We start from the raw sequence: 14,722 nt of genomic DNA, 5'->3' as shown, positions 1-14,722 counted from the left end.
TTTAAATGTTAACGAATTCAGATAAATTGAAATCATGTAACTTTTCTTATCATAATGCAATAAAAGTTAAAAAAAATAAATAAATAGTGTTCCAAAATAATTAGGAAGGGGCTACAATTTTAAGCAGGAAACAATATTCATTTTGGTCTTTTTGTGTTTGTATTCCTGTAAATTATATTTTCAATTAACAGCAACAATGATATCATAAAAAAATGTTCCACTTTTTAAATTTTTAAACTTCAATACAATACTAATTGAAACAAAATAACATTGTATAGTCTTTTGGGAGGCAATTAGCAATCATTATTAGTGTGGCTGAAGCTTCTTTTCAATAACCAGGTCTAGGTGGGTATAGCCCTGACCAAAAGGAGGACAGTTAGGAGCATAAGGTTTAGTTTCACTGGAAGGAGGGGTCATGATACTTGGAGGAGATGGCGTAAAACCTAGTCTTGGTTGGTAAGCACCAGGTTGGCTTAGAGCCATTCCAGGCTGAGAGCCAGGGGGAACAGTGTAGTTAGCAGGTTGAGATATTTGGGTGGTATAAGTTTGTGGAGGGTAAGTGCTAGCCTGGTACTGCTGTGGTGATTGAGTAGGCAGTTGTGGCTGGCCAGAAAAGGCAAGAGGTGGTGCCTGTGAAGTTGGTTATTGGCCATATCCCTGGAACTGGTGAGGTTGTTGGGGTCCAGTCTGCTGGCTGTAACTAGCTTAATACTGAATACCGCACTGCTGAGGAGGGGCCTGAGGCCGCTGTGCACATGCAGGTACATGTGGCCTTCTAGCTGACCTGCTTGTGTCTGAGCTCCCATGTAGGGAGGCTGCTGTGGCTGAACTGCTTGCTGGGTGTGCTGCTGGAGAGGAAGAAGCAATGCTATCAGGAGCTCCGGAACGCTCTTCTGTAGGAGCACTGGGTGGTCCTGAAACCTGGTCATCCGTTAATCCACATGCTGACATGATGTTTTTGTTGATTCCATCTTGGTTTTTCAGAGGATCAAAAGCTGACATACTTGCTGCCATAACCTGAGTAGACTGGTTCCCAGAAGAATCAGAAGCAGCAGGCTTTTCTTCCCTAACATCCGCAGTATCGATTTCAGGAATACTGGTAGAAGGTCCTGGTTCTCCAGGTGGCTCTAAGCTGTCCAATAAGCAAGCTATTCACTTTATTTCGAAGTTCTACCAGTTCTCAATGAAGATATTTCACCTGACTTGATTCAAGGGGTCTTGACTGGCTATTAACAAATAATGTCAGTTTCAGTATTCTACTACACTGAATTGCAAAGGAAAGGTCAGAACTATTAAAAATTGTTATGGGATCTCCATCTTCATCCTTATACTTTATTGTAGCTTCACCATTACTCAGAAGTTTTCCTCTGAATACCTGCTGCATCATTAGCACTAAAGCATTATAAGTAATGTCTTCATTATGAATTGGAATTCAATGGATATCTTCCCCAAGTTGAGTTTGATAATCAGCTTCTCACTTAGGTCCAACTGTCCGTTCACTGTGGACTCCAGGATGCACTCTATATACAACTCTAGGGGAAAAAAACCTGCTTGCTGAGGCCAATGCCTCAGCTGACCCAGCCACTGCGAGGCCACCATGGGCTTCTCATTGTCTCAGGGAGGCTTCCAACACCATCTGCTTCGCAGCTGTCTATGAGCCTTGCTGAGCTGCAGGCTGCGCGGACCTGGCCAGTCACACACTGTTTAGATCAAATTTGATGACATTCTTACAGTTTGCTCCCTAGGCCCTGAGGACTGTCCTCTCTGCCCTCAGGTACTAGCATGTGCTGCTGAGGATATCATAAACAGCAGTAGTCAAGCAGCTGTGTCTGTGACCTCTTTTGACTTGGGCATCTATTAGCGCACTTGTCTTTTGATTCCATCAGCATCCTCTCATTAATTCCTTCTTGCCTCCTACAAACAGGCTCTTTATGTATTCACTAGAAGCCCTCAAGGAGAAGAAAACCAAAAGATTTGAGAAAAGACCTTTAGAACTCAAGGGTTTTGGGTTTCTTCTTTGTAATGCTGGTCTGTGAACTCAAGGCTTCCCAAGAGAAGCAAGGGGAAATGTGACAGGTGTTATGTTGTCAAGCATATGTGAAAAAGTCATCATTTCTACTAAGATAAAGCATAAGAAGTCCAATGCTTATAAGTTACCTTACTAAGCTCTATGGACTGTTAGCCTCATGGCTTGGTTGCCCAAATAGGAGTTTACCAGCCCTAATTATGAAAGCATCTTAGGAATCCACAATTTCTGGAGCAAAAACATTTCTAACCTAAGCCAACATTTTAAATTTAGCTTTATGTATGTGAGTGTCTTTCCTCCATGTAAGTGTATGCCTGGTACCAACAGAAGCCAGAAGGCGGTACTGGATCCTTTAGGACTAGAGTTATAGGTGACTATGAGCTGCTGTGTGGGTGCTAGAAATCAAACCTGGGTCCTCTGGAAGAGCAGCCAATGTTCTTAACTCTAGGTCTCCTCTTTAAACCACCTTTCAACAAGTACTCAAACTGTGCTCCCTCCCACTCCATTGTCTCCCCAGAAAGGCCATCTAGTCTTTTCCTAAAACCCAGATGGGGTGAGGTCCTTTAGAAGCAAATCACCAAGTATCACCTAAAGCTCCTAAAATATCAGACAGTAAGACTAGGGAATAAAGGACTTCCCTTATCTTTACACAGGAGCAAATTTCCTATCACTCAGGAAATAAGTACAAGAGAATGTTTTTTTATAAATAAGGGATTTTGTTTTTTAGTGAACATTTACTTTACAATGTTGATGTTAGTAGAAGTTCAGGATGGGGACCTGTAGTAAAGATTCTGTAAGTGATCCCAACATCATGTTGTGTACTACAAAGTGACAGATCCACAGCCAGTTTATCCTGGGTGTGGGCCTGTCCTGGTTAATTCTTACAGTCAACTGGACACAACCTAGAGTCACCTGGGAAGTGAGAACCTCAATGGAAGAATTGCCTTCAAAATTGGCCTGAGGCATGTCATGTCTGTGATATAGGAGGAACCAGCCTACTGTGGGTGGTAACACTCCTAGGCAGGAAGTTCTGGCAGGTCTTAGTTAGGGTTTTACTGCTGTGTACAAGACACCATGACCATAGCAAGTCTTATAAAAGACAACATTTACTTGGGGCTGGTTCAGAGGTTCAGTCCATTAGCATCCAGGCAGGCATGGTGCAGGAGGAACTGAGAGTTCTATATGAAGATCTGAAAGCTGCTAGTGGAAGACTGACTTACAGACAGCTAGGATAAGGGTCTTAAAGCCCACACCCACAGTGACCCACCTACTCCAACAGGGCCATTCCCTGGACCAAGCATATACAAACCATCACATGGCATATATAAGAAAGCTGGCAGGGCACAAGTCAGTGAGTCAGCAAGCAGAATTCCTTTACTGGTTCAGCACTGAGTTCCTGTCCTTACTTCCTTCAATGATGGACTGTGACCTACAAGTATAAGGTAAGACAAACTTTTTCCCTCCCCAAGTGGCTTTCAGTTAATGTTTTATCATAGCAATGGAATAAAACTAGGCCAGGTCCCCGAGTAGCCATTCACTGCCTACCTCTAACATACTTAGGACTCTCAGGCTAATCCTTTATGGAATGCATTAACAGAGCACTGGCTTCTACAAACTCAAAGCTAAAATGTCATTATCTGAAACCAATACAGAGACTTCCCTGTTTTACTACGACCCACCCACCTCCTGTTTCCACCAATATATTTGAAATGATTTATAACTTGCTTTTCTTCTGCAAGTACAAAAACTTCATGATGGCTAAAGAGATGGCTCAGTTGGTAAAGGCACTTGTTAAACCTGCAGACCTGGCCAAGACCCAAATATTAGAAGGAGAGAATGACTCCCACAAGCTGTCCTCTGGTCTCCAAATGTGCAATTTAGCACACATGAAACCTAAATAAATGAAAATTTAAAACTGCATGAAACTATATCCATGTTGTAATTGGGATAACCTGCATCTTACTTGAACTCTTTTCTTTAGAACAGTGATAGAATGCTTATATGATATGTGCAAAGCACTGTTATATTCCCAGCAGAAAGACAAGGGGAAAAAAAAGAGTGAAACATTAACAAGTTGGGAGAATACATACCAAACCATAGAGTTGCCATCTGAGAGTAGAGAGTGGATATTTACAGATAATTCTTCCCTCTCTATTATATATTTCTGGATAATTAAGAGATTTTATAGTAAACATGTTATATTTTAAAAATTTATCTTCAAAAACCACAACTTGAGCTAATGAGATAGTAATAAGCCACTGGCCACCTAGTCTAATGACAGAAATTCAATATGTATTGAGGAGAATGGTCTCCAGCAAGCTGTCTCCTGAAATACAAACACGCACACATGCGCGCGCGCACACACACACACACACACACACACACACACACACAGAGAGAGAGAGAGAGAGAGAGAAAGAGAGAGAGAGAGAGAGAGAGAGAGAAACAGACTAAATGTGTACAACTATTAAATTTTTAAAAAGCAGGGCACCTGCCCCTAGAAGCGTTATAGGTGTGGCTGCTGTCACATATGCTTCAATAGGTGGCAGAGAGGAGAGGTTATGTTTATGCTCTGACCAATGAACATCTGAATGAAATATACCCTGAGAAAAAGTGAGCCTGAGACGACCACCATTTGGCGACTTCTCCCCTCCCTCATCCCTCACCATCTATGACAGGCAAAGAAGCTGGCTCCAGGGTCATGAGAATGGGGGACCTGGCCATATCTCTGCCCACTGCAACACTCGGGAAGACAGACCCTGTACCTCACCTGGACAACAAGGTAGAGCTGGCCCTGGCAGGGTGGCATTGGTGAACTGGCCTCAGGAAGGCAGAAGGTTAGGCTGGCTGGCCCTTGGATACCTCTCAGGCCCAGATCCAGGGCTTCAAGTAGGCCCACCTCAGCATCTACCCCATTGATGAACTACTAGAGTGCATGAAGGGTCTGGTCCTGCAGACCCAGGACTGTGAGATCTCCATGACACAGGACAGCATCAGGGTATTTGGAAGGAGTCCTGTGAGTTTCAGTATCGATGGAGGGGCAGAAGCTAGAGACCTTGTACTAGACCAATGAGTGACCAATAGGCATTCTCAGGTGGAGAGGTATGGACCAAGGAGTGTGCTATGAACTCACTGGGAGGCACCATGGCACACTACAGCTTCCACAACGTGATTTTTTTTCTCTGTGGGGGTTGGAGGGTATTGCAAGGGTGGAGGGAGGGGTAAAGAGAGATGGGTGGGACTGGGGTTCATGATGTGGAATTCAGAGAGCCAGTAAGAGTTAAAAAAAAAAAAGGCAGGGATTAGTACATTTGAGGGGTGGGGAAATAACTCCAAGCAAAGTGACCACCAAGCATTCAAAACTAGTGAAGAAAATGGCACATTCTAGGGACATAAACTGCCAAAAATTCTCAATTTGTAATATGTCAGAGTCACTTTAGGAAAACACGGGAAGCATTCCACTGTATTCAGGGTCAGAAGTCCAGAAACAGGTCTCAATTGTGAAAAGCAAATAGAAATAAACAATCTATTTTCTAGGGCTTCAATAAGTTCTTTAAAATAAGCTAAGAATTAGGGGACACTAATTGTTTTGGATTTCTTTACTGTTACAAACTATCATGACAAAAGAACCTAGAGGAAAGGGTGGATCATAGCAAAGCAGGGAAGTCCCTGAATAGGTTTCAGATGGTGCTTGATCACCCTTTAACTTTTGGGTTTATTTAAGCTAGTGATCTGTTTATACATTCCAATAAGATTTGCCTGATAGTCATGAGTATGCTGTTAGACCCAGAGGAGGGCAGTGAATGGCTACTGCTCTTATGTAGCCCAGGTCTAGGCATGATACTACTGGCAATGGACTAGTCCCTCCAATGTCAATTAACAATCAAGAAAATGCCCCATAGACAACATACTCATGGGACAATATGATAGAAGCAATTCTTCAATGGAGGGACCCTCTTCCCAGGTAACTGTAGGTCTGTGTCAAGCTGACAGCTGAAGCTAACTATGACACTAATCAAGTAGTAGTCAGTCCAGTACCAAGTATAAGATGGCTGTGGACATTCCACTACTGTAAATAGTATTCTAAACCCAATTCAAAAGATGGGGGAAACAATGCATGTACATAGACATAGATAAGTGTAAAAAGTCCTGAATGACTGCAGTGATGATTGCCTGAAGCAAGGAGGCACAGGGGGCTGAGGAGTAAAAATACGGAAGGGAGACAGACCTCTTACTACAGTCCTTGTAGTATTAAAAAAAAATTGTACTTTTACAAAATATACATGCTTTTTAATAGATTGTTTTTGAAATAGAGAAATGAGCAGCAGCTGTTGAGACTACTGCTAATAAGTCTACCAACTTTTCTGAGTTCTAGCTAAGAAAAGCATGTTTTGTACAAATGATAGATATCTGTCTTAGTCAGGGTTTCTATTCCTGCACAAACATCATGACCAAAAAGCAAGTTGGGAAGGAAAGGGTTTATTGAGCTTACACTTCCACATGGCTGTTGATCACCAGAGGAAGTCAGGACTGGAACTCAGGCACGTCAGGAAGCAGGAGCTGACGCAGAGGCCATGGAGGGATGTTCCTTACTGGCTTGCTTCCCCTGGCTTGCTCAGCCTGCTCTCTTATAGAACCCAAGACTTCCAGCCCAGGGATGGCACCACCCACAAGGAGCCCTACCCCCTTGATCACTAATTGAGAAAATGCCCCACAGCTGGATCTCATGGGGGCACTTCCCCAACTGAAGCTCCCTTCTGTGATAACTCCAGCCTGTATCAAGTTGACACACAAAACTAGCCAGTACAATATCTTATACAATTTCTACCACTATTGGGTGGTACACTGGAAAGAACATGGAGCCTTGTTCAAACAGACAGAAGTTTTGATCCTACGTCAGTAATGTCTTAGAAATAAGTGATGAAGAAGAAGACAATGGTTGGGATGCCTGGGTTAAGAAGTGGTGGGCACAAAGAACATAATTTTAACCTCAAAGGCATTGAACAGAACCCTCTAACCTATGATATCTGCTAAAACCAGAGTGCAAAAGCTCAGATCCCCAGCATCCATGTAAAAAGCCAGGTGTGGCAGTCTACAGACCTGCAATCCTAGTGCTGGGAAGTGGAGACAGGAGGACCCCTAGGAGTTAGCTGGCCAGTTAACCTAGCCAATTGCTGGGCTCCAAGTTCAGTGAGAGACTCTGTTATTGAAAGTAAGATGGAGAGGGTCTGAGAAAAACATATGATGTCAACCTCTAGCTTCCACAAAGGCACACACAGGGGTCTGCATGTCCATACACATGCACAGACTACACACAAAAAGTTAAATTGCAAAATGAGTAAACAAGGGCAAGAGAAATGTTTTAGCGGGTAAAAATGTTTGCTGCCACGAAGCCCAACAACCCAAGTATAATCCCCAGAACCCACAAAGTGAAAGAAAAAAATCAATTCCCACAAGTTGTCCACTCATCACCACACATGCCCTCTGGTTCATACACACACACACACACACACACACACACACACACACACACACAAGAAAACCAAAACCAAAGCATGACCAAAAATATTTAGGGAAATTATGGAACAGGACATTTCTTTTATGAGGTAGCCAGCTGGTAAAGACTAAACTGACTGCCAAAGGGGGCCCAACTGCAAATATATACATTTGTAATTAAATCCAAGATGGCAGAAAAATCTTTGGCATTTACCTCCCAAACCTTAATCTAGGACATTGTTAATGAAATCTATCAGAAATCCTGTCAGGGAAAAAAGAAAAAGAGGGAAGTAGATATGGGAAGGAGGAAGGAAGAGAGGTGGGCAGGAAGAACATTGGGACGGGAGAAAAATCCTAGCAGGCCATACCAACGCCTTGAAAAGAACCACTGGGGAACAATGGCATGGCACTATAAAGGTTATGGAGAACAGACTTTTGAGTTCTGCTTCAGAAGTTATTGGGAGCTCTAGACAATAGACAATGTTACGATCATGGATTCCCCTCCTATTTGCTTTTGAGAGAATCCAGCACCATCTGAGAGTGAGAAAACAAGGTCTCCAGGAGTGATGTGGAAGGCAAATCACCTGCAACAAAACCACACGTTCCGGTGTGAGCCCAGCTTCCTTTCCATCTGGAAACTTGGAAGGTGTTAGGCCTGATGATCAGGAAGTGCCAAGTCCTCTCAATTTGGTGTGCTGTAGCATAAAATGCTGACATAATAATCACATATCTGGCCGGGCAGTGGTGGCACACGCCTTTAATCCCAGCACTTGGGAAGCAGAGGCAGGTGGATTTCTGAGTTCGAGGCCAGCCTGGTCTACAGAGTGAGTTCCAGGACAGCCAGGGCTACAGAGAGAAACCCGGTCTCAAAAAAACAAACAAACAAACAAAAATCACATATCTGTATGATCAAAACTTAATCAGAACTTACACATTGGGTCCACTCCTTCTGCGATAGGGTGGGTCCAGAATAGAAAAGCGTTCTGAACCAAAAAGAGATAAACAAACTTATCTGTTATACTAGAATCTGCAATTCCACTGGGAAAGCAAAACCCTCTTTGAGAGGTACCCAGCATATTTCATAAGCTCAAAGCTAATCTTGCTCATGTTAAGCAGAGAAACAGACTAAGATTGGCATTGCCAATAAATAACTGAAATTTGTGGGGGCTTTTTTGTTTTGTTTTTTGTTTTTTGGAGACAGGGTTTCTCTGTATAGCCCTGGCTGTCCTGGAACTCACTCTGTAGACCAGGCTGGCCTCGAACTCAGAAATCTGCCTGCCTCTGCCTCCCAAGTGCTGAAATTTGTGTTTTAATTAAACCATTATCTATTAGAGCTGACAGTATCCTGTCCATTCACATGGGAATGCACATCTGATTACATACACAGAATGGGTTCTTTCTCTTCCTCTTCCTAGGGGAAACATTAGAAATTAGACAGGCTATACACAGCAGTGAACAGCTTTACACAGAAACCAAAAGTAACAGAGGGATTTTAAGACGAACATTTGAATGTGGTGCAGACTAGAGATGCACAACATTAGATTGAACAGCAGTGGAAAGCATTAACTAACTCCAGCTTCCTAAGAACAAATAAATCCCAGCAGGCTGGATCACCCTGAAATAAATAAAATAAAGAACTTTAAAGTATTTTACATGAACATGTCTCTTTTGGATACAATAGTGAAGTAAATCCTTATACGAGGTAATTGTGGTGCTTTTTATATGCTTGGCCCAGGGAGTGGCACTATTAGAAGGTGTGCCCTTGTTGGAGTAGGAGTGTCACTGTGGGCGAGGGCTTTAAGTCCTAGCTGCCTAGATGCCAGTATTCTGCTAGCAGCCTTCAGATGAAGATGTATAACTCTCAGCTCCTCCTGCACCATGCCTGTCTGGATGCCGCCATGTTCCTGCCTTGATGAAAATGGACTGAACCTCTGAGCCTATAAGCCAGCCCCAATTAAATATTGTCCTTTATAAGAGTTGCCATGGTCATTGTTGTGACCTTCCTCCAGCAAGGAGCTGGTTCTTTCAGGCCTTGCCTTGCCACAAGTAGCCACACCTTTCTCTAAGCTCCTGCAAATAACCACGCCTCTCTCCAAGTGCCTGATAAGCCTGGAGTCTGGCCTCCAGAGACTGAAGATGAAGATGCTGATTGGGCCATGAGTTGCTGACGGACTGGGGGAGGGGTTTTTCTCTACCTACCTGCAGGTAACAAAGAGAGTTCAATATTGATGGAGGACTAAAAGCACACCATGCCTGGGTCTCATTTTTTAACCCTTCCTGCATTCCTATTCCCTTAATTTTTCACAGGCTTTAACTCCCATTCCAGGAGACTCATTCGTGTGTGGCTGCAGGCAGCCACACATTGTATCTGTTCACAGCAGTAAAGCCCTAACTAAGACAGTAATTAGTGTTACAACTTGGCAAAAATCACAGTGCATGACTGAAAGTGCTTCTGAATGTCTGGTTGCTGTTACTCATAATGTAATTCACACTCTCTGTTCTGAACAGGTTCATACTTCAAGAAACACTTTAAACTAATATGTGAAATTATATCTTCTTTTCTTATTTAAAAAAGGATTTAATCTTGAGATATTTTAGATATATAAATATACATATATGCATATATAAATACATCATAACCTTACCATAATATTTTTTAAACAATGAAATGAATACTTTGTATGTAACCAGAAATATCTCTACGAAATACAAACAATAAACTCAAATAGAAGTTCATCCTGAGTCTGGCAAGATCGCTTAAGGGGTTTGGTGGCTTGACTAAGAAAGGCTCCCATAGGCTCACATGTTTGAATATTTGGTCCCCAGTTGGTAGGACTGTTTGGGCAGGATTAGGAAGTGTGGCCTTGTTGGGAGGGGTGTGGCACTTGGGACAGGCTTGAAGTTTCAAATGCTCTGGCCATTTGCAGTGTGCTCTCTGCCTCCTTCTAGGGGATGAAGATATGAGCTCTCAGCTGCTACTCCAACTGTCCATCTCCATGTCCATGCCCCACCATCACAAACACTAACTCTTTACAACCATATAAGCCCAATTAAACTCTTTCTTTTATGAGTTGTCTTGGTCATAGTGCTTTATCTCACCAATAGAAAAGCAACTAAGACCACAGGTAAAGGTGGCTGCCACCAAGGTTGGAGACGTAAATTCAGTCCCTGGATACACATTAGAAGAAACTCCTAAAACTTGTCATCTGACCACATGTACGCCATGGCAAGCATACACCTATATACATTTAACAAATTTTTTTTTAAATGTAAAGAAGAATTTCAATGTTCAAACTATAGTTGGGATCATATTGCCAAGACAACTACATAGACTTCCAAAACAGTTACATCCAAAGAAAATTAGTTAGGGAAACCCTTAGGAGTATTATCAATAAAGGAACACCTACATTGGAGCACCTCAGAACTTATAATCACTGGTATTGTTGACAAAACTTTAAGCTTAACAATCAACTCTGGTCTAACTAAATCCCAACTCCAAACTAAAGGAGTGAGTTTACAGGAATCTGCCTTCATATTGCCAGGTCTTTTAAAAGTCTTCCGTTGGGTTTTATCTGCAGTGTGGGGATGGAACCCAGGTCCTTGGACATACTAGGCAAGCTGTTCTGTGTTACATGCCCAGCCAGAAAAACAAATTCTTTGAAAAAAGTCAGCACTGTACAATACTTTAAATATTTAAAAATGAAATAATACTATAATCTACCACTGAGAGCTATGTTTAACCACACTGAAGTCTTCATCTGTTGATGTGTACACATTTTCCCTAAATAACTAGAATCATATCAATACTTTTAGGATCCTACTTTAAAATTTTTTAATTAAATATCCCTGTATCTCAAAAGAAATTACTTAACAGCTACATATTCTTCCCTTGCACATCTATTTTCCCTGAATACTCGCTACAAATTAGGGACACTGTACCAGGATATATGAGGTCTCATCTCATCAAATCTTCCAGATGCTGGTTCACTGCCAATTCATTTCTAAAATATATAGCTGGCACCGGGCGGTGGTGGCGCATGCCTTTAATCCCAGCACTTGGGAGGCAGAGGCAGGCAGATTTCTGAGTTCAAGGCCAACCTGGTCTATAGAGTGAGTTCCAGGACAGCCAGGGTTACACAGAGAAACCCTGTCTCGAAAAAAAAACAAAATAAAATATAGCTGGCAATACTATCATTGATAGTGGGTGGGAAAAGCAGATATGTATAAAAACTGAATATAGCAGACTGCTGTTAAACTTTCTCACACTTAAGTATGGCACCATGGTGTGCTATTGCATGTTTGGACAAGACATACATAGAAATATCTCTATCAGAGTCAAGGTTGAATACTATGAAGAGTGTAGACATATTTGTAAGAGAAACTATGCTACATAAACATCTAGTGGTTGGCCCTGTGGCTACAGCTCTCAATTTTAGTTTGTTACTGAGCAGATTTGTATGAAACACACAGATCAAACTGTACCATTTCAGTATCTCCCATTTGAGAAACAAAAGGGACTCTAGTATGAAAAGGCTAATTAAAGTATACAAGTAACAGCATGCTACCAACTCAAAACTTATGCTACATATGAGAAATGTATCTTTAAACAGTATATCGAATCTCTGATATAAAGATATAAAACTCAATCTCATAAAGAGCCCAGAAAAGAAAGTAGTGTGAAACTATAGCGGCGACTCAGAATAATTTTTTTCTTTTTTTTTCTGTGTTAACTTTTATTTTTTTTTTTCTTTTTAAGTTTTATTGCAATGAGGAGAAAAGTTACATGATTTCAATTTATCTGAATTTGTTAACATTTAAAAACATATTTTAAGTAAATAGAATAAAATAACATTCTTGTTTTCCTTATGTACCCCAACTCCTCCCAAAGATCCCTCTTTCAATACCTACAATGTCTTTTTTGTCATATTCTTTAAAATTTATAAAATATTATAACAATAAAAATGAGTATTATAAAAGTTGTTTGATGTAATACAACAATCAATTTAACAGTCTTATGTAGATGCTTGTCTATGGCAATACTGAAAATGAAAACATTTTTCTCAATATAAATTTTAAATAACTCCAAATGTATTAACTGTATATTTCAAAATAATACATCACTACTAATATTTTCTTAAATGAACATAAATATATAAAGTGTTTTTGTTTGTTTGTTTTGTATTTAGTAGAGCTTAAAATCTTGGTTCTAACTGTGGTAACTTGATACAAGAGTTACAAACATCAAGCAAAGCATTCAGTCTCACATTTTGTTCTCTTATAAGCCACCTCCCAATTTAATTATCCACATTATTTTTGAGTAAATAAATACTTTTAAAATATGTAAGCTGTTCTGAAAACCATAGTATACTGTAAAAACATGAAATAAACAATACTACTAATAGAGTGGCTAAGATAGGAGAAGCAAGATCTCAAGACCATTATGTTGTACACAGCAAGACACTGTCACGAACAAACAAGCTAAAAGTATATATAGATTTATATAATATTGCACCTATTTCTCCAATTACCAAATTAGAGAGACCATTAGATGGCAATCCACAATTTCTAATTCCTCATGTTTTTGGATTTTAATCAATTAGGATATGTTGGTAATATTAATTTTCATATTAAGATATTAAGAAAAAGGAATTGTCATTTCCTGTTGTTTTTGTTGTAAGAGGTGGAATTAGGTTTGTGTGGATTTTTTTTTAATTTGGCTTCTATCATTATTTTCTTTTTTTAACTTTTATTGTATTATGATGAGAAAAGTTAAATGATTTCAATTTATCTGAATTTGTTAACATTTAAAAACATATTTTAAGTAAATAGAATTAAATCACATTCTTATTTCCCTTTTGTACCCCAACTCCTTCCAGAGACCCCCCTTCAATATCTACAATCTTTTTGCCATATTCCTTAAAATTTATAAAATATTATAACAATAAAAATAAGTATTATAAAAGTTGTTTGATGTAATACAACAATCAATTTAACAGTCTTGTGTAGACGCTCATCTACAGCAATAGTGAAAATACATTTTCCTCAATATAAATTTTAAATAACTCCAAACATATTAACTGTAAATTTCAAAATAATACATCACTACTAGTATTTTCTTAAATGAACATAAATATATAAAGTCTTTTTGTTTGTTTGTTTTGTATTTAGTAGAGCTTAAAATCTTGGCTCTTACTGTGGCACAAGCCCAAAATAAGAACAATTTTTAGATATTGGATTTAACTGTAATCAGGCTGTACTTCAATGACCCTTACATCACCAAAGGATTTTACCTCCATCGTAGCTAAGCTGGGAGTTGATAGTTCTGCTGCACCAAGAAATGAATTGTAGGCACGATTTTTGGATACAGACTTCCTGCTATGGTCAAAGCTATTTGACTTGAGTGAGTGACTTTATTCTCAGCCCACAGAGAACAGGTTACATTCATTTAAGAAATGGTGTAGGTATTAAGAATGGTCTATCCATAAAGTCATTCACCAACTGTTTCAATGAACAATGGTTCTGTTTGGAGGGTGGCACAGACATTAGGTGAATTTGGTTCATTAGCTGTGATAATTTGGAAAAGCATTCACCTCAGAGAAAGAGTAACTTATAAAGTCCTCTTCTTCAAACTACATACAAGAGTTACAAACATCAAGCAAAGCATTCAGTCTTACTCTTTGTTATTCTCTTACAAGCAACCTCCCTAGTTAATCATCTATGTTTCTTTTGGGTATATAAATACTTTTGAAATATATAAGCTATTCTGAAAACCATAATATAGTGTAAAAACATGAAATAAACAATACTATTAATACAGAAGCTGAGATAGGAGAAGCAAGATCTCAAGACCATTATGTTCTACCCAGCAAGACACTGTCATAAGCAAACAAGCTGAAAGTGTATATAGATTGTACAAAATTGGACCTATTTCTCCAATTACCAAATTAGAGAGACCATGGGATGACAATCTACAAATTTCTAATTCCTCATATTATTGGATTTCAATCGAATAGGATATGTTGGTAATATTAATTTTCATATTAAGATATTAAAAATAATTGTCACTTCCTGTTGTTTTTGTTGTAAGAGGTGGAATTAGGCTTGTGTGGATTTGTTGAAAGATTATTTCTTGCTTCTTCTAGGATGTAGCTTTGCTCCTTATGTTGATGTTTTCCATCTATTATCCTTTGTAGGGCTGGA

General features: G+C 39.8%; 1 protein-coding gene and 2 pseudogenes across 10 annotated transcripts in view; 1 reads left to right on the top strand and 2 right to left on the bottom strand.

Annotated features, from left to right (window-relative positions):
* Positions 1–14,722, bottom strand: part of Unc13b (unc-13 homolog B) — a 211,220-nt gene that overhangs the window by 131,435 nt on the left and 65,063 nt on the right. The gene's annotated exons all lie outside the window — the stretch shown is intronic.
* On the bottom strand, positions 321–1,599 carry LOC116097184 (annotated as a pseudogene). The gene has a single exon (XR_004121246.1). The product of XR_004121246.1 is annotated as a protein TFG pseudogene (transcript).
* On the top strand, positions 4,517–4,637 carry LOC116097325 (annotated as a pseudogene).

This window comes from Mastomys coucha, unplaced genomic scaffold (assembly GCF_008632895.1).
Source record: "Mastomys coucha isolate ucsf_1 unplaced genomic scaffold, UCSF_Mcou_1 pScaffold18, whole genome shotgun sequence".
Lineage (NCBI taxonomy): Eukaryota > Metazoa > Chordata > Mammalia > Rodentia > Muridae > Mastomys > Mastomys coucha.
This window is presented reverse-complemented; position numbering and strand designations above follow the sequence as displayed.